This window comes from Xenopus laevis, chromosome 9_10S (genome assembly GCF_017654675.1).
Source record: "Xenopus laevis strain J_2021 chromosome 9_10S, Xenopus_laevis_v10.1, whole genome shotgun sequence".
In the NCBI taxonomy this organism is placed as follows: domain Eukaryota; kingdom Metazoa; phylum Chordata; class Amphibia; order Anura; family Pipidae; genus Xenopus; species Xenopus laevis.
Window position 1 is genome coordinate 76,298,916 of NC_054388.1, and position 23,423 is coordinate 76,322,338.

General features: G+C 39.1%; 1 protein-coding gene across 2 annotated transcripts in view; it reads right to left on the reverse strand.

Annotated features, from left to right (window-relative positions):
• Positions 1 to 22,982, reverse strand: part of map2.S (microtubule associated protein 2 S homeolog) — a 133,589-nt gene extending 110,607 nt beyond the window's left edge. For both annotated transcript variants that reach the window (XM_041577638.1, XM_041577637.1), the window contains exons 1-2: positions 22,890 to 22,982; positions 9,880 to 9,923 (exon numbers count right to left, since the gene is read on the reverse strand). The gene's annotated coding sequence lies outside the window, so the exon portion shown is untranslated. The remainder of the gene's footprint in view (positions 1 to 9,879; positions 9,924 to 22,889) is intronic.
• Between the last annotated feature and the right edge of the window lie 441 nt (positions 22,983 to 23,423).

A 23,423-nucleotide genomic window follows, 5' to 3' on the forward strand; every position in this document is an offset into this window, starting at 1 on the left:
TTAGTCTATAAAAATTCAGAGGCTGGCGTTGATACAACTGTTTATACAAAGCCCACTGACGGTAACCAAATTCTACATTACTGTAGTAACCATCCAAAACATGTTAAAAAATCGATTCCCATAAATCAGTTGGCAAAGGCAGATAGAATAGTGACTGTTGCCCAAGAAAGGGACAGACAACAAAGATTGATGTGTCAGATGTTTCAGCAAAGGGGATATACAGATTTTGTCTTGTGGGAGGCACAAAGGAAATTAGGAGAACCCTGAAATAGGGATAAAGGTAAACATATCATGGGACCAATCATGGGGACACTATACGTGAATTTCTAAATATAACATACATGTGTTGATCAAATACACGTTCATGCTCTTAATTCATGCCACCTATTCTTGTGGCACACACATACACTCTGTGCTTTCCACATGTACAGGTATGGGACCTGTTATCCAGAATGCTCAGGACCTGGGGTTTTCTGGATAACGGATCTTTCCATAATTTGGATCTTCACATCTTAACTCTACTACAAAATAATGTAAACATTAAATAAACCCAATAGACTGGTTTTGCCTGCAATTAGGATTAATTATATCTTAGTTGGGATCAAGTACAAGCTACTGTTTTATTATTACAGAGTGAAAGGAAATGATTTTTAAAAATCTGGATTATTTTATTATAAATGAGATTATGGGAGACAGCCTTTCTGTAATTCAGAGCACTCTGGATAATGGGTCTCTGGATAATGGACCCCATACCTGTATAACAAACAGGGGTCTTAGTATAATTTACAAAAAAAAAGAATAATACAGAATACAAAAGTATTTTGTAATAACTGCTGCCTTAGCAGCATATATGGTGTGTTATCATCATAACCTTATTTTGATTCTACTTACTGGGCCTGGCATCATAGAACAAAGAAATATCTGAATCCCTAGAGATTGATATTCCCATCACTACAGTCATTTGCCAGTATGGCTGGGGCAGTGGCCATATTTGCTTGATGTGAGGCATTATTGTAGTGTTACTAGGGAAGCGACTGACATGAATGATGTATAATCTCTGTACAGTGTGAGTGTTTGTCGCATAGCCAGCACATAACCCTGTTGCTGCAATCAGATAATAGTGATGAGACATCCCTGGCACTGAAAGAGTAAACAGCGCTTAACTCGCCGTCATCCAAATTACCTCCCTGTCAGTTGCCATAGAAACAGTTACCGTGCCTTAACGGAGCGCTGAAAACCTAACAGCTCCTCAGGAAAAAGAGGAGGGGAGGTGTGGGGGGAAGAGAATTTCAATCACTCTAGCAAACTGAACTGAAAACAACATATTTTTTAAAAGAAAGCAGCACTATCCCCATGTTGCATAAATACATTAAACTGCACTAAGAGCAATGCTATAATGTTACAAACAGACCTGTGCCTTGGGGGGTAGAAAAGCATGATTCCATTTCTCTAGGGTCTCTAAATAAGGCAGTATTTGTCAGTGGTGACCCCATATTCTTCCTATCTGCCTGTTTTTTAAAGGAGAAGGAAAGCTACGGAGGCATTTTATTGGCAATAGATTAGCTGCAATAGTGCAAGATAGAATGCTATATTTATTCTGTAGAATGTTTTACCATACCTGAGTAAAAAGCTCTAGAAGCTGTTTGTTTAGGATAGCAGCTGCAGTATTAGCTTGGTGTGACATCACTTCCTGCCTGAGTCTCTCCCTGCTCACTTATAGCTCTGGGCTCAGATTACAGCAGAAAAGGGAGTGGGGGGGAGGAGCAAACTGAGCATGCTCTTGCCCAGGGCAAGGAGGTTTAAGCTGAAGGCAGGAAGTCTGATACAGAAGCCCATGTGTACACAATAGAAGGAAAGAAATGCAGTGTTTCTTTTGACAGGGGACTCAGAGCAGCACTACTTTGGGGGTTTACTGATATATTTAGGTCGACCTTTTCTGATAAGGCTTACTTAGTTTTAACCTTTCCTTCTCCTTTAAATACCTTTAAGAATGATATTATTCAGCTCTCCGATGGCAATATCATTGTAACAGAATATTTATATTAAAAATACTCTCTATGTTAATGTTATGGCATGCTTTTCTACATATTCACAGTGTTTACTACTAAAAAATAATTATTAGGCTACGGGAGGGCCAAAACCCTATCCAAAAACCAGAACATCCACCGACCCTAATATGAGCCTGTGGGTAAAAACACTCCTGTCACAAAACATCCCCAGAGAACAGTTCTTTTTTCTATTTTCTTTTTATAGAGTGCAGACACAAATGGCTAAACTGAAAATAGGCACTCAGGCAGAAAAAAAAGAAATAACAATGTAACAGGTTTTAAAACTTTTTTTTTTTTTTAAATTACTCTAAACTGCAGAGGTTTAACCAAATCTACATAAAGGAGATTCATAATGTCTGCTTCTTGACATTTCTTCTGTGTTATGGTCAGTCCAGTTCACCACAAATAATTTTAGATAACGATTAACAAAATGTGCTACTGTATAAAAAGAGCTTTTGCGTTGCTGGAAAATACACCATTATATCTGCACAACATTAACATAATTAGTCCCCTGTTTACAAGGCATACAGGTTTTCATCTCAGCCATCTAGACTGTTCTACACCCCATGTGATCAGGGGTGACGTAACTACAGAGGAAGCAGACCCTACGGCTGCAGGATCGCCCAGGATATATAGGGGCCCCATATGACCCAAATTCATATAAAATTTCAATAAATACTAAAATAAATACTGCTAAAACAACCTCTAGACATTTTTGGGGACTATAATTTTGGGGGCCTGTAATATCTAGTTACGTCACTGCATGTGATGCTAGTTGGGTCTGAGAAATATTTACAAGGTAAGAAGAGATTAAAGCAACAATACTGATACTTAGACAACTTAAAGCTGTAACGCTCTATTAGTGAGCCTCACCTTTCTTACAGGCATTTCCACACCTTCCTGAACAGCATCGCCTCTAATGGCCTGTTTATTTTTCATCAGGTTCTACAGTTATGTACTGTAAATCATTCATGATTACAAAACTGACCTTTTCTACTTCTTAGGGTCAGGCCACACAGGGCGTTTTGGGGAGATTTGTTCGCCTGGCGACTAATCGCTTCGTTTTTGCGGCGACCAATCTCCCCAAACGCCTTCCCTGACTCTGCGCCGGCTAAAATGAAAAAACGCTGGTGCTAATCACACGCGGCGGTTCGTTTTCCGAAGTAGCCCGAACTTCGCAAAAACAAAGCGATTAGTCGCCAGGCGACCAAATCTCCCCAAAACGCCCAGTGTGAACTTACCCTAACATACATACTGGTGGAAACAATATAGACCAGCAATAATTTAATAGGAATGAAATTTTATATTTTAGAGTGAATTATTTGTAGTGTAAACAGTGTAATTTAGAAATAAAAACAACACCATAAAAATGATAGAATCCCTTTAAGGTTCCTTGCAAGGCTAGCATATTGATCAGAGAGCCGCAGCTTCTCTGTCTGGTGTAGTACTCTCCTGAATGATCCATACAAAATAAAAATACGTGTGTGTGGTGTTGAATTCTGTTTTTGAAATTTAATATCACCCAGAGATACCACAGGCATGAAAAGTATTAACAACATGAACACAGCAAGACAAACTGTAAGGGTAAGGCCAGACGAGGAGATTCGGGGAGATTTTGTCGCCTGGCGACTTATCGCTTATTTCCCCATAGGCTACAGCGCAAAATCGCCTGCGCTAATGCACACGCGGCGATGCGTTTTCAATAGTCGCCCAAAGGAATCTCCTTGTCTGGCCTTACCCTTATTGTCTATTTAAACAATGAATCCTAGTAAACTAAAAGTTAAGTGTTAATTTATTTGCAGTGATCTTACTGACATGTATGAGTAATTATAGTTAAATAGTGTGACAATGCACAGTTCATTTTGGGGGTTCGCAGGCTTCATTTTCACCATAAGTCCCATGTTTAGTTGAGACAACCCAGCTAATCCATGTACATAGCAGGGGGTGGGGGTAACAAAAGCTGCGAGGGTTGGTGGCAGTGGTCCAACATTAGGTATATTTATGTGTTTGGAGGGCCCCTGGGGTTCAGTGTGACACTGTTAGAATTTAGCTCTGCTTCAGTGCTACTTGCTATCAGCATAAAAAGATAGGGAACCCTTGTCCTGTTTTACAACTGAAACTCAAGTCAAACTCTTAATCAAATAAAATCAAATGAATCTATTTGTTAATTAACAAGCGATGCTATAGTTAGAAACCCACATAACGACAGGGTCAAGATTGTCCACTTAGCCTCTGAATACTGTGGTGACATACAAAGTAACATAGTAAGTTAGGTTGAAAAAAGACACATGTCCAGCAAGTTCAAACTTACAAGTCTATATAAAAGCTGCATAACTGCTAGTTCATCCAAAGGAAGGCAAAAAAACCCCAGTTTGAAGCCTCTTTGATTTGCCACAGAGCGGGAAAATGCCTTCCTGACTCCAAGATGGCAGTTGGTCCAGTCCCTGGGTCAACTTGTACTATGAGACAATATTTAGGCTCATCGAGGGCCTTGATGCCAGGTTGCTGTTGCTGCTAGCATGAGTGTTTATGTCATGTTTTTCTTTTACAATAAGAACCAAGGATTTTACAAAAAGAAATGAAAAGATTTTTAAGCACAGAACATAGTCTGTTACTTTATTTTGTATCACTTTGGAACTCACTAACCCCCTATAACTCAGAACTTTAAAAGCATCCTGGTATTTATCTTTGAGCAGCCAGCAGACACACTTACTCAGCAATCCTCACATCATTTTCTATGCTCTGTATATCAGTAACAATGCAACAGCAGAATAGCACATCTATCACAAAATGCTTCTAACATGGACAATTTGTGTTTCAATTAAATTTGAAACAAAAAAAATCCTGGTTCTTGCTTGGGTTTGAGTGTGGAATGGGAGGGGGATGTGAGGGGCAGAAGAAATGTCAGGAGAGACAGAAAGATTGCAATTAATTTAATACACGTGACTTCAATGAAAAAATGACACAAATATATATAAGAGGATTAAATGGCGTAAAACATAAATGAGACAGTATAAAGGAACAGAGTTTTGACATGTGAGGAAATAGAAACTATGGTCCAGAGCAGGGATCCCCAACCTTTAGAACCCGTAGGCAACATTCAGAAGTAAAAGGAGTTGGGGAGCAACACTGGCATGAAAAATGTTCCTGTGGTGCCAAATAAGGGCTGTGATTGGCCATTTAGTAGCCCCTATGTGGATTGTCAACCTACATTGAGGCTCTGTTTGGCACTGCACCTGGTTTTTATACAGCCATAACTTGCCTCCAAGCCTGGAATTCAAAAATAATCACCTGCTTGGAGGCCACTGGGAGCAACATCCAAGGGGTTGGAGAGCAACATGTTGCTCACGAGCTGCTGGTTGGGGATCACTGGTCCAGAGTATAAAGTGTGTAAAGATTAGGACAACGCACAAGTGAAGGTGAGAAGCAGAGAGTGGGCAGACCCAGGAAGAGAAAGAAACAAAGCAGATAAAAGACTGTGTGTGTTTGTATGTATATACTGTATACATATATATAATGTACATATACGCACATCTATTATATACAGGATACAAATATACAAATGTATTGTTATTGCTACTTTTTATTACTCATTTTTCAATTCAGGCCTATCCTGTTCATATTCCAGTCTCTTATTCAAACCAATGCATAGTTGTTAGGGTAATTTGGACCCTAACAACCAGATTGCTACAATTGCAAACTGGAGAGCTGCTGAATAAAAAATGAATAACTCAAAACCACAAATAATAAAAAAAAAAAATGCAAATATTCTCACAATAGCACAATCTAAAGATAACTCAAAGATAAACAAGCCAATTAGTTGTAACCACCATTAATGTAGACACTGACATGAATGTCACACAGTATAATCTCTGTAAAGAGCGGCAAAATAAGTTAGTGGTTTATAACAAATAATTAAACTATTTCTATGGATTTTCATTGTAATGGGGAGAGACAAGAGGAGAACAAGAAGCATGGAATACTGTTGCCATGGAATTATAGTGAGCACTGAGTAGTTTATTCTAATAGATATGGAATAAAATTGGGGAGAAGAGGACAAGAGTCAGGGCCAGTGTTGGCCAGAGGATTATGGTGAATGTAAAAAGACAAGAAAAGCAAAGGTTGATGATGCACAGGCTTATTGAATGACTGGGCCATGCTTGTGCGCTGCTCCATAGTTATAGACAGATGGCTCAGTTTCAGGTGAAACATACTTTAAAGGAGAAGGAAAGCTACTGAGGCATTTTATTGCCAATAGATTAGCTGCATTAGTGCAAGCTATAATACTTTATTTATTCTGTAGAATGATTTACCATACCTGAGTGAAAAGCTCTAGAAGTTCTATGTTTGTTTAGGATAGCAACTGCCATATTAGCTTGGTGTGACATCACTTCCTGACTGAATCTCTCCCTGCTCACTTATAGCTCTGGGTTCAGATTACAGCAGAGAAGGGAGGAGGCAAAGAGGAGTAAACTGAGCATGCTCACGCCCAGGGCAAGGAGGTTTATTCTGAAAACAGGAAGTCTGATACAGAAGCCCATGTGTACACAATTGAAGGTAAGAAATGCTGTGTTTCTTTTGACAGAGGACTCAGAGCAGCATTACTTTGAGGTTTTACTGGTATATTTAGATGGACCTTTCTGATAAGGCTTACTTAGTTTTAACCTTTCCTTCTCCTTTAAGCTAGGGAGAAGTCTAAGTCCAGCCATGAACATGGAGGACATCAGTGCTGAATTGTGACTATTAGCAGTGCAGTCAATCATCTTCAGATAACATTAGCAGACATATTAGAATAATATTCTGGAACAAGATATATCACATAGGGCCAGCTGGGTGAGCCAGACCACCATGTGGTCATAATGTAAGAGAGATCTAAGAAGAATGCAGTTACACACAAACTCAATGTTTTACAATCTTTTCATTGTAGGGGTATTTAACATCTAGTCAGTGACTGAACATGAGGACTGGAGTTATGACGGAATGGGCTACTGACTGGAAAAACATAGATGTTAAAGTGTCACTGATGAAGTATAAAGTGCCCAAAGGCTCCAAACACGGACTCCCATTTTCTGTTGGACTTGAATACCTTTCTTGTAATTATGCAACACACAACTAAGCTTTCCACCAAAACAGAAAACCTTCAATAATCCTGAAACAGAACTTCCATCAGATTTGGAAATTAATGGCGGGACTTGTAATTGAGCAACAACTGTAGCACTACAGGTAAAAATCAATTTCCTTTTATCATTACTGTTGGCAATTTTCCAAACACATCTGCAAAGTTGTATATTCACAGACAAGAGTAAGGTAGGGCTTAAATGAACAGCACAGTCCTGTCTGCAGCTATCTTCCTGCACTCTATTTATAAATCTCATCCAACCTGTATGTCTACAGCTTGGGAGGTGCATTACTTTATTGCTCTTTTCCGCATCATAGCCAGTGTTCGAAAATATAAGATCTTCATTCTGCAATAGCAGCAAACCTTCTACATCTCAGATCTTTGAAGAAAGGTCTATAGCAACAAAGAAGCATCAACACTGACAGAAGATTAGCCCTTAGTGTTGTTTCTTTCCTGCTCCTACCCCTAACCTTTTTGTCAGAACAAATCATGCTTTTTAAAACACTGCAAAACTATGTTTATACAAGCTTTTCTCAAGGAGGTTGCTGAGGTTACTAGATCAAAGAATATATTAAAACATACAAAGCAATGCTGAGTAAAACTCAGTGCAGTCTGAATGCAATTATTGTAGGCCACTAATTGCATTTTTACAAGTATTCTGTAACCCAAGGATCCCCAACCTTTTTCCACCCGTGAGCAACATTCAGATGTAAAAAGAGTTGGGGAGCAACACAAGCATGAAAATTTTTCCTAGTTAGTGCCAAATAAGGGTTGTGATTGACTATTGGTAGCCCCTATGTGGACTGGCAGCCTACAGGAGCCTCTATTTGGTAGGACACTTGGTTTTTATGCAACCAAAATTTGCCTCCAAGCCTGGAATTCAAAAATAAGCACCTGCTCTGAGGCCACTGAGAGCAACATCCAAGGGGTTGGGGAGCAACATGTTGCTCACGAGCTACTGGTTGGGGATCACTGTGTAACCATTCACTTATTGGTTAAATCTATTAAGGCTCATTTCATGTCTTTAAGTTTTTAATTTGCTGTCATGCTGCTTCCAGTCAGTGTCAGTAAGCAGTTTGTCCTTTAAATTGAAAGAGTGGTTTTTACAACAAAACAATGTACTTCACGCTTCTTTACATTAATATATATGTGCCACATTTGGTCAAGCTCTTCTATTTCTATTAGTTAGAGATATATACACATAGCCATCCAAGAAGAGTTGAGGAAACCACACCAAAATCAGCATAACCCCAAATCTATCAGGCAGAACCCCCACCCATTGTTTGGAACCTATTAGGAAGCAGTCCTACAGCTTGAGGAACCGGATTTAGACAATTCTAGTGCTTCCCAAACTAAGTCAGATACCAGTTATAAATGTCACTAAACAGGTCCATGTTACTAAGGGATGGAAAATCTTTGTAACATGTAATCTATCTATTACGTAACAGTCAAACATCTTTCGTCCTGCTACTAATAAATCTCCTTACTCAGCAATGTATCTTACTGCCCTGGTTTAAACTGTTAATTGCATTAAACTTAGTATAATTAATAACTTTCAGGTATACAGTATATCCCCTTGAGTTGCTCCGGAAATTTTTAGTTTAAAAGCCTTTAAAGCTATAGTCATCTTCTGCTGTACCTTGATTTTAAAAAGGGCATCTTGACTCCATATGGGTTTGCGCTCAAAAAGAACAATGCAAACACATAAGAGATTTACAAAAATTTAGAATGTAAAGACCGCCACACATTCATTTATTTGAATAAATTGCATAACCTTTACAGTAGATGAAAATAATGCCCACATAAGATTTACATGCCATAAATTGGGAGGCTCTCAAACAAATAATGTGGCATGATCACATTAGACAAGCTATCTGTTACTGATGGATATCAATGAACTAACACTGACTGTCTGTTACTGGCATCTCTTATTATACTATTAAGCACAACTTACACATGCCTAGGATATCTATTGTATGCACAGTGATTTCACAATTTTAACTGTCCAACATTTATGTTTTACTTTTTTTTTTAATTCAGGCTCATTTTTATTTTCACTCACTCCTTCTTATTTTGCAGTAGCAGGCCAGTAAACCATGTTATAGAATAAACTTTTACAGTTTGATACATCAGTCAGCAGTTGTTTTAGACCCAGTTTAGCATTTTCCTGAGCTTTACCAAAGTCTATTAGAGATTAACAATTATATTAATTGCAGAACTTCTGCCACTTGGCTTACATGACAGCCACTGAGAAACACAAGAGGGGAAACATTAAACTGTTTATTAACATTAGGGACAAACATCACCAGTGATATTGCCTATAGCAACTTCTTTGTGCAGACATAAACTTGCAATTAACAATCACTGTAGCACCATTAGATATTAGAAGCATGCACAGGATTTCTGTCTTATCTCAAATTTGATACAAAATGGCACATTTACCAAAGAAGAGGTATAAGGCAAAGTGCAAAAATGAAATCTGAAACCCTGGAGCTGCAAGATGCTCAAGAGCCCTGTACGTAATGCTAGCAAGAGTTAGGGACAGGATTACAATGCAACAGCTTGCAATGGCTTGGGGTATCGCACACTTCTTTATGCAATTTTGAGCCTCTTCGTGCTCCAGCAAGTACTTGTAATATATGAATAGTAAATGAGCAATAAGGTTTTTATGGCAAACCTCGTGAACCTGAATGTTGAAAATAATGAGCTCACCAATTCCCAGCAAGGTCCAGCACAAAGTCCAGCAGGGGAGTACTCTGAAACCAGAAAGCAAAACTGTAATTATTCCAATAGCTATGGACAATATAACAAGTACAGTACAGTATATCTCAATTCTGCACAGCTAAAACCTATTCTGGAGAGTAAGAAAGGAAGATATAGAATGTGTATTTCACATTCATCCTTCAAGCCTTTGTAAGCAAACTAGCCCCTGAATTATTTCATGGATCCATGTCTGATGCCAAAAAGGTGGAATCAAAAGTGGAACTTTTCTAACATACCATAAATTAGAAAATCTCAATTTTAGTTGACAACTTGACAGATGTACTTTCAGTTTGAAAAGTATTGATCGAGAACAAATATTGATTCATATACTACAATTGATTTTGTAACACATTATATAGCACGGTAAACCAGCAACTGCTAATTTTACTAAGTTTTCTGGATAACAGGTTTCTGGATAACATATCTTATACAGTACAGTACCTGTACATGTAAGTATTTTAAGCAGCTTTTATTTGCTTAAAACATTTACTACCAATAAGTGACGCTCTTTAAATTATTAGATGATGATTCTCAAATGTTTTCCATAGCCAGAAAATGTACCTGTGTTCCCAAAGACCCAGAACAAAAAAGGCTAAATAATAAGAATATAAACAAGGAAAGAAGGAAAAGGAAATAGGTAGGAATGAGAAAAGGGGAAATTTGTGAAGCAGTAAAACTACAGAAGACGAGGGAATTACAGAATGAGAACAGTGAAAATGTAGGAGAATGACAAAAGAAATAGGATATAAAATGACAAGTTCAGAAAAGAAGGAAAGAAGGCTAGGGTATGGATAAAGATAGGTGGGAAAGTGTAGGGAACATATGCATGGAACAGAAATTGGTGACAGAAATGACCAGAGGATATGGCAAAAGCAGGGAATATAAGATAATTATTGGGTATCTGCTTTCTGGGTGGATCCAAAGTATTCCAGTCCAACACAGCCTGTCTTTCCAGAAAAATCTGAGCCTCCCACATATTTACACAGATCACCAACCTTTGGTTTCAGTTTGCACTAATGCTAGAATCTGAATACTAGACTACTGTCTCTTTAAAACTTAGACTTCAACCATTCGCCACCTAAAAGCTTCCGAAATGCTGTTTTAGCCTTTGGGGGACCTCCTAGAACCTGAATGGAGGCAATTGGGGGAGTTTGGGAGACCGAAGGTCGAAGTTAAAAAAAACTTTGATCGAAGTACGATCGTACGATTCAAAGTAAGTTGAATTCGGCCCACTTCGACCATTTGCCACCTAAAAGCTGCCGAAGTGCTATTGAAGTGTAGAACCTGTATGGAGGCAATTGGGGGAGTTTGGGAGATCGAAGGTCGAAGTTAAAAAAAACTTTGAATCAAAGTAGATCATACAATTTGAAGTAGGCCGAATTCGGGCCAATTTTGACCCCAAAAAACTTCGACCTCCATTCGATTGGTCTTTTTGAATTCGAAGTTCAAAGTTTTTTGAACTTCGAACTTCGACCTTTGATAAATCTGCCCCTATATGTGTATAGCTCCTTATTTCAACTCAGCAGTTCAGGTATTGATGACTGGTATTTGGTAACCCTATATTGCAGGCCTATCTCTGGCTTGGTAGTTGGATAATAATCCTCTATATTTACTATGTGTTGTTTATCCTAGTGTATATGCTTCATTTAAAAATAGATCTACAATGGTGTTTCTAAAAACTTCCTTACAACATATAATATACCATCAGCTTTAATCTTCTTCATACAACTAAAGGAAAGAGGTTGTTAAAGTGGTTGCAGTTGTGAATCAAACGGTGTGCTTCAATCTCCACCCAAATGTTTTTGTTGCTGCTGACACTGATTGTACCTATTTCTTGTATCTAGCTCAAAAGAAAAAGGTTTAACCTGTGACAGAACAAAGAACGAGTACAACAAACTCAAGATTTGTTTGAGTAATAAAGAGCTACCTAAAAGCACATATTTTAACTTCAAGTACGCTTCAGTATATAAGAGCCACTTTTGTTTGAGAACAAGTAGACTTTTAACAGTTTTTTTTAAATAAATAATGAAAATCATTTGCATTATATGTTGTGTTTTGAATAGCATTTTGTTTGAGTTGCTATTTTACACTCTGTCATGCTACTGATTTAAAGGGTAATTCACCTTTAGACTAAGTGTGTTGGTTTGTTGTTGACAGTGATATTCAGAGACAATTTGGAGTTTGCCCCTATTTGTTTTTTCAGTTATTTGGCTTTTTGTTAAGCATCTCTCCAGCTTGGTATTTCAGCAGCTGGTTGCTAGGGTCTGATTTTCCTAGCAACCAGGTAGTGGTTTGAGAAAGAGAGTGGAATAAATATAAGAGAGGGACAGAATAGAAAGAAAGAGAAGTAGTAAAAAGAATCAATAACAATTAAATTGTAGTCTCACAGAGCAATACTTTTTCATCTGCTGGGGTCAGTGACCCCCATTTGAAAGCTGAAAATAGGTAGAAGAGGAAGGCAAATAAGCAAAAAATATACAAAGAATAAATAGCGAACAAGGGCATTGGTTGGGGGGTCCAGATTGCTAGTACAGAGAGGGAAATTACACTCTTTGCACTAGAAGAGCCGAAATTCCAATTTAAAAATCAGCTTTTTGTGACTTGTGGGCTGCTGCCACCCGAGGTGACTTCCTCGTGGCAGCAGCACCCCAGATGATGAAGTTAACTTAAAGTTAACTTATAGTTTACCCAGTTCTTTAATGCAGGGCTATCTAACTGAAAACCAAACAAATGGTTCTGTCTGTCCATTGGATCAAAAGAACTCTATTGCACTGATATATAAATGATTTCCTAAATTAACTGCACAAGTGGAGTTTGCAGACCTTAGAGACAAAAGGTGGCAAAACTAGGAATTGTCTCAAATCCATCCTATTATAGAAAATGGAAATCATTGGAACTTACAGTTAATAGCTTTTCAAGTAATTGATTACATGGGCCATAACCCTAGTGATTCATTCAGCTGGAGACAATATCTTTCATTCTGTTGTTGTGTAGTTCAACCTCTATGCAGAATATACTCTGTAACAGAAAGATCCAGCCAGTACAGTATAGGTTTGCCAAACTATCTTGGTAGTTGCTCAGCAAGCCACCAATGACAGAGAACTAGCAAGGAACAATTAACAAAACTGAAGTGTACTACAGGTTTTTGTTTCTGGCCAGACAGAAAAAGTCCATTTAGTGTTAGCTATAATTCTGAATTTAACAATAATCTGATTGTAGCGGTCCAGACCCCATATTGAGGATGTTTAAGAGGGTTGCCAAAGCATGACTTACCCAAGCACTAATTCTTTTTGGTTCACATAACACTGGAGCATCCAGCTCTCTTTCAGCAAAGCACTGCTGCATTATTTCTCAGAGCTTAGTTATACTGCGCATCAGCATCTCCCGTGCCTTAGTACCCAGAGGACAGAGGATGATTCAGAAGTGTGAATCATGCTGTTCACAGCATACACCCTAAGAGAGACGCTCTAATCTACTGAGCCAGGACTCTGCAATGACAAACGCACAACAGGCTAATGCTGTTTAGTGAAACGAAAGAGTGACTTGTCCTCAGTGGATTGTATTTAACAGACATGCTGGAAGATGAGCTGAAGATATAAATGTATAGGACACTACTTTATTTTGCTTAAATGCTAAGAACTAACCCTATTTACTTTTTAATGAGCCTTTAAAACATCTTTGTAGAAACTATTTTTATATAAAACCATTTTATGAAATGAGATAGAAACCTCTGTCCTAGTGCAACATTTAAAAAAAATGATTGATTTCACTGACATGCTTTGAGGGATGCAAAAATATATTGTTATCAAAGGTATCAATCCATTATAACTGTCTCATATCAAGGCACAATGAGCTAGTCCAGCAATGTAGCATATTCCATACATTCTACGGTTGTAGTCCTCTCTAAATAATGCTTTAATCACCCCTTTAGAACTTTATGGCATCTCTAATAGGAAACAGACTGCCTAAAATGTTCACAATGCTTTCAGAGGTTTCGCATGAGGACATCATGTCGCATTCTTGTATAAACGTGAAGGTATCCCTAAGTCACATGCCGCAGAGCAGGGATTCTGAAACACTGCTAAATGAAGAAACCTCCATCCGCTTCATAAGTTACAATACTATTCAACTACGAGCAAACATTGCAGCTTTAGGGAAATGTAATAGCCGCATTACCAATAAGCTGCACTGTCTAGACACAAGATCCCCCCTCCTCCCACCTGCTCTATTCCTATGCGCAGTAAGATTCAGATTTACGCACAATAAATAGACACAGAACAAAAACCAGAAGAGGTGTATGCCAGTGTTAAAGGCAGATTTTGTGTTTAATTGTTCATTCAGCACTCTGGAATAGTTACAAACATAATGCTCATGTCTAATTGCTGAATTGGCGAATTGGTCTAAAGGACTGATATCGGCAGCTTTATCTGCCCGTGTATGACCACCATTACACCATATCCTTACTCTCTAAAGCAGGGATCCCCAACCCGTTAGAACCCATGTGCAACATTCAGAAGTAAAAGGAATTGAGGAGCAACACATGCATGAAAAATGTTCTTGGGTGCCAAATAAGTGCTGTGATTGGCCATTTGGTAGCCCCTATGTGGATTGTCAACCTACATTGAGGCTCTGTTTGGCAGTACACCTGGTTTTTAAGCAGCAAAAACAGCCTTCCAAGCCTGGAATTCAAAAATAAGCACCTGCTTTGAGGCCACTGGGAGCAACATCCAAGGGGTTGGAGAGCAACATGTTGCTCAGGAACTACTGGTTGGGGATCACTGCTCTAAAGTAATTTCCCAAAAATATGGCTTCTACAAATACATCTGAAGCAAGATTTAATTCTTCCCTATAGGTCATTACACCCAAGCAACAGGGACCACAACAACTCTTGTCTGGCAATTAAACGTCAGTCTGGTTACTAGGCTCACTTGACAGGTGACCAGTGAGTGGTCAAGAAAGTCTTATGTTCAATTTGTATCATTGCGATTAAATGAACATCCATAAAAAAGTCCAAGCAGTTTGACATTATTAGTCTATGGCATACTGAAACTTTATTTAATGCAACAACATTTCCCATAATCTCATTCCCAGGTGTATATATAATGTGTTATTCAGTAATTAGTGCTATGATATTAAATATATCAAGTTAATCAGAATATATGGTATCATTATGTTGTGACATTGTTTCCTTTTACCATGCTTAATTTATTTTTGCAATTCGCAATTCACGTCAAGTTAAACATGGCTTAAATTCCTACAGTTATGTAAAGAGTGTACTTCAGATATGATCTGAAATCACTGTGGCCTGAATGACTTGTCATAAAGATAAATAAATTATAATGGAAGAAAACAAACGTTCTTACTTGATAGGGAATATGTCAGGGCATAACATACCATTGGCAGATGTGCGGCTTCTACAATTTAGTTTACATAACAAATGAAAGGCTCACAAAAGGAATGCGTTTTAGGAAAAGAACCACTTCATTTTAGTTACAGTAATTAGATCCGGTTGTGACTGGGAAATAGTGAACAACTGCGTGTTGCAAAATTATGAAAGAAACAATCCCTGTGTAAACCTGCTACTTGTTCTTTATTGGAAAGTGTTTCTTCTGGTCCTCCAAGATATAAGATTTTTGCAGGAAATGCTTTGTCTCTTTGTCTATTTACCTTACAGAGAGTGCATAGATACATAATTATGGCAAAACGCAATATATTCAATCAACTTGGTTAGACTAATGAAGCGTCAGGTTATATCTCACCCCCAGGCTGCAGTTTGCAGTACTAAGGAGTATAAAATTATGTCCCTCAGTGCTCATTTAAAATTCACTTGGAATTCTGGCACGTGGGGGCACATTTACTAAGCTAGAGTAAAGGATTCGAAGTAAAAAAAACTTTGAATTTCGAAGGTTTTTTTGGGTACTTCGACCATCGAATAGGCTACTTTGACTACGACTTTGACTCTTGTCAAAATTATGAGATCTCAGCACATTCTCCAGATGTATTTATTTTTGTGTTTCTACCTGTTCTGTCATCAATAATTCTGTCTGATAAATGAGTTGGACTCTGGATTCAAAGCAGCAGAAAACCCAAGCTCTCTATCCATATTTATCAAAAATATGTCTGCAGCGCCGCAAACCTGCCACTTAAATTCGGAATTGTAGCTTTGTCTTGTATATCTGCTCCTGCATTGATCAGGTATCCAAAAGTCTCAACCTATGGAAGAATTTAGGCCAATTTTCCTGTTGCTACTAACAGGCAGTAGGGATTGCCAAAACCAGTATAAAATTCCATATTGCTGTACCCCCTCGCAGTATGTTCCTATATGGGAGAAGCAGAAGGAAAACAGCAGCAGCACCAGCTGATGAACTTTTCGTTATGGATAATGCATTAGGTTGCAATAAAATTACAGTCAGTATGGTGTTAGTGTCTAAATAATACTGTACATCATTTCTCATCTCACAATATGTTTAAATGGCTACAACAGAAATCCTTGTAAAATGGACTAGAAATAAAATAAATTACATATGCAGACGAATTAAAATGAAATAATATACATTCATTACACATATTTAGTTGTTTTAAAGTTATTTGTTAAATGTTTTTGCTATTGGAAGCAGTATCTTTTTATTCTTTGCATTCCTGGCTCTGACTCTTGAAACAATGTTGCAAACCAGCTAATTAAAAGACAATATGGCGGCCTATGTGTGAGCTATATTGGGCTGATCTCATATGTTGGCCCTTGGGGCAATTATTGGATCATTATGGGGACAATGCAGGCTGTCAGAAGAGCACTGTATCAATGTGCCAACGTGGTCCTCATCCCAATAGATATTTAACCCTCGACCAGGGTCAGACTGGGCCAAAAAAACATGGTGGGCCCTGCTGCACAGAGCCTGCACTCCTGACCTCCACCCCCGCAGGTGCACAGGTATGAACTGGGGGGTAAAAGGCAACGGGATTTGTGGCTGGTTAGGGGTCTGCCACAGCAGACCCTGTGGGTGGGCTCAGACCTCCCCACCCCCAGTCCAATGCTGCGCCCCACAGAATCTGCCCAATTTTGCACCAGATATTTATTGGAGAGGAAGTCAGAGAGGGTTTATACATGAGCAGATAAGCCGCCAACTCAGTCTAAAGGGGTGAAGGGTAACCCGACTTCACTAAAGGGGTTGTCCCTTTAGGTCCTAACACTTCTGGGGCCTTGTTGACTTCAGGCTCAATGGACACCTCCACCCAGATCAACTGCTACAAGCCAAAGAGGAATGACCTCCCCCTGCAAAGCAATTTGTTACTATGATGCAGGACATGGTCATCACCTCAGACCAATGGAATGGGTATGCAAATAATGTATAATATGTTACATGGGATTTAACCCTGCAACAGGGAAAGGAGGCACTGGCAGGGAATGAAGCCATAAGGGCCATTACCCTACATATCTATCTCTACACTACTTCACCTTAAACCACAAAGCTACAAAGGTACTCATCTGGGAACCTCTGGGGTTTATAAACAGAGATGCACATGCCGGGAGGATAGCAAAAAGATGTATGCATTTACCACAAAATTACTCTGAGGTGTAAAAAAAATGAAAACAAGTGATTCATCACTGTATATGTTGCTTGTGTAAGTGAGGGTATTCACTTTAGTTCCTCAGGTAAAAATTCCTGTGAATTTTGTAGTTGAGCATTCCAATGTTTAAAGGGGCAGTCCATCTTAAAATTAACTCTCAGTGTGATGTAGACAGCAGTATTATAACACAATTTGCATTTAGTCTTCATTCTTTTGTAATTTGTAAACCATTTTGATATTTTCTGCAACTCTTAGGGCAATGACAATCATAGAGCTTTTTCTCCCAGGACAAAAATGCTGGTGTAGAAAACATCTATCCACTCTAATGCATGGGACTCCCAGTGTGTACACATGGGTCGGATTTTGGTGCTAAAATCCACCCTATGTGCACTGATGTTATGCCTGTCAGTGCTGCTGCATCATAGGGCGAATCAGACCTTTATGCTTGGAATTTCAACCACTAGAGATATGGGACCTGTAATCCAGAATGGCAATGACCTGCGGTTTTCCAGATAAGGAGTCTTTCTGTAATTTGGACCTCCATACCTAAAGTCTAAAAAAAAAATGTAAACATTAAATAAACCCAATAGTATTGTTTTACATCCAATAAGGATTAATTGTATCTTAGGAGCCAATTCACTAAGATCTGAAGTTGCACCAGAGACAGATTTGCCGCACTTCGGCAGGCGTAGTTTCGCCAGCGGTATGCAAATTCACTAAAATGCGAAATTGCGCTCAGGGAGGCGAACGGTAGCGAAGCTGCGCTACCATTAATTTGTCAGGCAAAGCGAAGTTACGCTAGCGATGCCTAATTTGCATACGGCGCAAAGTTAAAATATAATGGACGTATATGCTGCAGCAACTACATTACACAACACAAGCCCAGGAAACTTTAATAAATAAAATAAAGGTGTTCTATTGCCCTACACATGTGCTCACTGTATAGTTGAGTTGCCATATGTTAGGAAATGTAGGGGGGAAGGAGGACACCCCAAAAAAATTTTCGATCTTTTTCAGCCTATCACCCTTAAAAAAGTAAAAGACGCCGGCGTTTTTTGGGACTTAGAAAAAATTTCAACTTTTTTTGAAGCAAGCCCTATCTACTCTATTGCACTTCGCCTGGTCTGAGCTGGTGAAGGCAAGTCTGGCACAAGAGGTAACTTTCAGTAAAATGTGCACGTTAGTGCAACTTTGCCTGGCGTAAGGGTGCGAAGTAGATCTAGAGTAGGTCCACTTCGCTAGCGAATTTACGCCAGCACCCGTGAATCGGCAAAATAACTAAATGATTTGTGCTTTAGTAAATTTGCCCCTTAGTTGGGAAGTACAAGGTATTGGTTTATTATTACATAGAAAAGGGAAGTATTTTTTTAAAAATGTGAATCATTTGATTAAAAGGCAGTCTATAGGAGATGGCCTTCAAGCTTTCTGGATAATGGATTTCCGGATAACGGTTCCCATACCTGTATCTGGTCTTTATTCTAGGCCTTCATTACACTTCAAACCAGGCAGGAGTTTGCCAGTTAAAGGGGTTGTTAACCTTCAAACACTTTTTTAGTTCATTTGTTTCAGACAGTTCACCAGAAATAAAGACTTTTTTCAATTTTCTATGTGTGACTGCTTTTCTAATATTGAAGGGTAAAGTTTAATTTTTCACCTTCTAAAGCAGCTGGGAGGGGGGTTGCTGACCATGTAAACTGTTCTAAATTGATACATTTCTTATCTTTGTCCCTGCTGAGCAGAATCCCTGAGTTTCATTAAAGTCAGCTGTTAGAATTGATACAATAGCTGCTAATACTCCAGAGATGCTGCTGAGAAATGTATCAATTTAGGGTCAGGGCACATAGGCAACAAATCTTCTCTTCTTCGGGGCAATTTATCTCCCCGATCTGCCTTCCCCCGGCTAAAATGCAAATCGCCTGGGGGCAGGCACTCGGAGTGCTTTGTTTTCCGAAGTCGCCCAAAGTTCCCTCGTGAGGCAATTACGGGCGACTTCGGAAACAAGGCACTCCGAGTGCCTGCCCCCAGTCGATTTTCATTTTAGTCGGCGGAAGGCAGGGGAAGGCAGATCGGGGAGATTAGTCGCCCCGAAGAAGAGGAGATTTGTCGCCTGGAAACTAATCTCCCCGAATCTGCCCGTGTGCCCCGACCTTAAAGGAACAGTTCAGTGTAAAAATAAAAACTGTGTAAATAGATAGGCTGTGCAAAATAAAAAATGTTTCTAATACAGTTAATTAGCCAAAAATTTAATGTATAAAGGCTGGAGTGACTGGATGTGTAACATAATAGCCAGAACACTACTTCCTGCTTTTGGATGGTGAACAACCCCTTTAACATGTAAGACCTATGGGAGGGCCTAAAAAGTAAAAAAAAAAAATAGGGATGCACCGAATCCACTATTTTTGGATTCAGGTAAAATCCCAAAACCTTTGTGAAAGATTTGGCCGAATCACAAACCAAATCTGAATCCTAATTTGTATATTAGGGATGGGAAGGGATCAAGAGAACCACACACAGTTAAAATTTTTCTTACTTTGTTGTTTGTGCGATGAAAATTCACGTGATTTTAAGGATTCAGATTCGCTTTAATCAGGCACTTGGATTAGGCCGAATCTAAATCCTGCTGAAAAAAGACGAATCCTGGATTTGGTGCATCCCCAAAAAATAACAATAAAATCTCCCACTCCCCCTCAAAGTTTTTTGTTGTGATGCCAACTGGATAGCATTTTCACATAAGAGACTGAAAACGAATATGATAAAAATGCTATGAATATAAAAATGTAGCCAATAAAAATATTAAACACCAAATGCAAAGCTGCTTAGACAAGGTCTGTCTCTTTTATATTAAAATGCGAAAGGTGAAAAAAACCTTTAAAAATATCTATGAATAAACCGTTTGGTTTCTGCTTTGCAACAGAACCAGGGATAAGCTAAATAATAACAACAATCATACAAACATAATCTATGATGTCTATTCAATACTACACATAATATTCATCCGTAACACTGAGCTGCAGATGAACAAAAGGTAATCACCTATGAGTACATACACAAAGCCTTAGACTAAAGGTAATTCACACATATTTGCAAGGCACAAAACAAATCATTTGTCAAAGCGTCATACATGCAAAGTCAAATAACTGGAACGCCATTCAGACACCCCCACACTTTTAAGTATCATAAAAAAACCCAGAGGGTTGGGCCACTTCAGAGACTGGATAGGTGCTGTATTAGACATCTCTTGCTTTGATTGTTTTGCAGCAAGAACTCTAGACTAGAATGTTCTCACAATCATCACATCAACCGCCAGTTCACATAGTCCGTTTTGGCAGTGGAATGCATAAGCAACTGTACTACTGTGAATGTCAATAAGTGAGTATTTTTGTTTAGGAAAAAACCATTACCAATGTTAAAATTGGTAAATCTTTTAACTAATGTAAATCTTTACACTACCACTTTAACAGCAAAAGGGATATCAAACAGACACGCTCCATTTTATCATCGCTGTATTGGAGAATCAGGCATGGACAATGCATGGGCCACTGGCTTTTACGTATACCAGCCTAATGAAAAGAGATTTGTTTCAGAAATAACCCCTAGCTTTCGACACGAATGTGGTTATAAATCTCCAAGAAGTGGGTGCCAGAGAGCATTTTATCTTTTCTATCCCTGGCATTTATCCACAGTACAAGTACTATATTATAGCATCTCCCCCAGCATTTTAAAATGCTGAGCACATCATTATGCAGCTGCTATGAATTGAACTGGGGCATGTGCCATGTATTACTTCACATAAGTGTCCTTTCAGCATATGCATTAAATAAAGGTAGTCTAGCTGCAGCATTCCACTGCATTTCATCAGCCACATATATCACACCAATTCATTATTTCATCCTCTATACACTATATGCTGCACCTTGATCTGTTGCTACATCTCCTAATGGCATACAGGTATTTTACTGTTTCAATTTGCCTTTATGACAGCCAATGTACCTGGCCTTATACACTGGTATGAGCAATAATTTCTCTGGTCTGTCAGTGTGTAGCACTACTGCACTGCAGGCATGATGCGCCCTGGGCCGGGGGGGGGGGGTGGACATAGAGATACATTGCAAGAAAGAGAAGTGAATGAAAAGGAGCCAAGTACTACAGTTATACTGATGCTGTATATATGTACTAAATGTAAATTGTGGTGACACATTGAGGTGACACAGCTAAATCCAACACTGTCCTAATATTGCAGAATGCAGTGCTCAGCCAGGAATTAGTAAAGGCAAGAAAGCATCTCTTGGTATATAGCAATATACAAGCTCATACAGGCAACTCATTCTGGAGTGAAACATAACAAGGACTGATAAATATTAAACAACATTCTGAAATAATATATCATAAATGAACATGGATCTGAAATATGCAGGTGTTATAGACTGGACAGGGTAGTGTATTCAGTAATGAATACGATTAGGTGCCACAACCATAATTTATCCAAAGCAGGGTGGGGAGGTAGGTTATTTGTACAAAATGGCTGGGTTTCTAGGTGTAGCTTGTGGCAATGATGCAAAATAAATTATATGCATGTGTCAATTGGAAATGTAATGGTAAAACAGATGGACCTGTTGGAATGTAAAGTTAAAGAATAAATTGATGGAAGGCACTGCAAGTGTCATTGGCATGTAGGTAGCAGGTATCTGGATGGGGGTATAGAGAGAGAGAGAGAGAGAGGGAGGGAGGAAAGGGCCAATTGGAAGCAGGGGCGTAACTACAGAGGAAGCAGACCCTGCGGCTGCTGGGAGGCACAGAAGGTAAAGGGGCCCATGAGGCATTAATTCATATACAATTTCAATACCTATTGGTAAAACAGGTCAACCTCTAAACATTTGGGGGCCTAACAAATAATTAGCTGTGGGCCCAGTAATATCTATTTACACCACTGATTGGAAGGATGGTTGAACTAATAATATGGTTATCTGGATGTAGGGGCTGAAAACACAAACCTAGTGGAAAGCTGGTGAAAATAGAGTAAAGAGAGCTGATTGGAATAATTATATTTATACTAAGATGGTTGGTAGTATTGTTCCTTCCATGAATTACATTCCATTAAAGGAAAGAGTTGTTAGCAAGCAGGTGCAGGGTTTCTATGAATAATTAGCCGGCAGGTGTAGAGAGAATAAGAATAACTGGTTGGCAGGTATAGGGCAGGATAAAGTAGGCAATGCCGGCAATAGAAAGCTTTTAGATACAATAGGCGGATCAAGGTGGGTGCGAGAAGCTGCTACAGAGAAATACTGGATCGAATGGGACAAAAGGACTGTTAGTGTTGGTGCAGATGATCCTTACGTGTTGTATATAAAATGCTCTGAAGCAGCGTCAGTCAGCGACTGTTTTGCTCTACTCACCGGGTCAGTCACTCTCCGGCTGCAGCACCAGGGATGCTCAGATCGCTTTGATGGGATCCACCTCGAGAGAAAACGAAGCAGAAACAGGACACGCCCTTCATCACCATAACCCCGCCCAGTTCGCTAGAGTCTGCTCTTTTTTCAGAAAACGCCCTCAAGCGCTGCCCGTGACTCTGTACTTGGGTGTGGCCGCTATGTGCAAGCGTCTGTCACAGGCTGGAAAGCGTGCAATTGTGTGTGTGTGTGACCATGAATGAGCAAGAGAGGTGATATGAGCGCATTCACATGAGCCACTAGAATACCATTATTAGTCTGTAATCGACTGTAATAGGAATTGCTGGTATTTTGGTAGTGGTATTATCGCAGCCTCTAATTTATTGGGTACTCTATAATGAGACATTTCAATTAATATATTTTTTATTGACTACTGAGACCAAAGTCCTGGATGGTTTTTACTCTCTTAATCTTTACATTTTTCTATTTAGACCCTTTCCTACAGGGCTGCCATCAGAAATCGCAGGGCCCCATACGAAA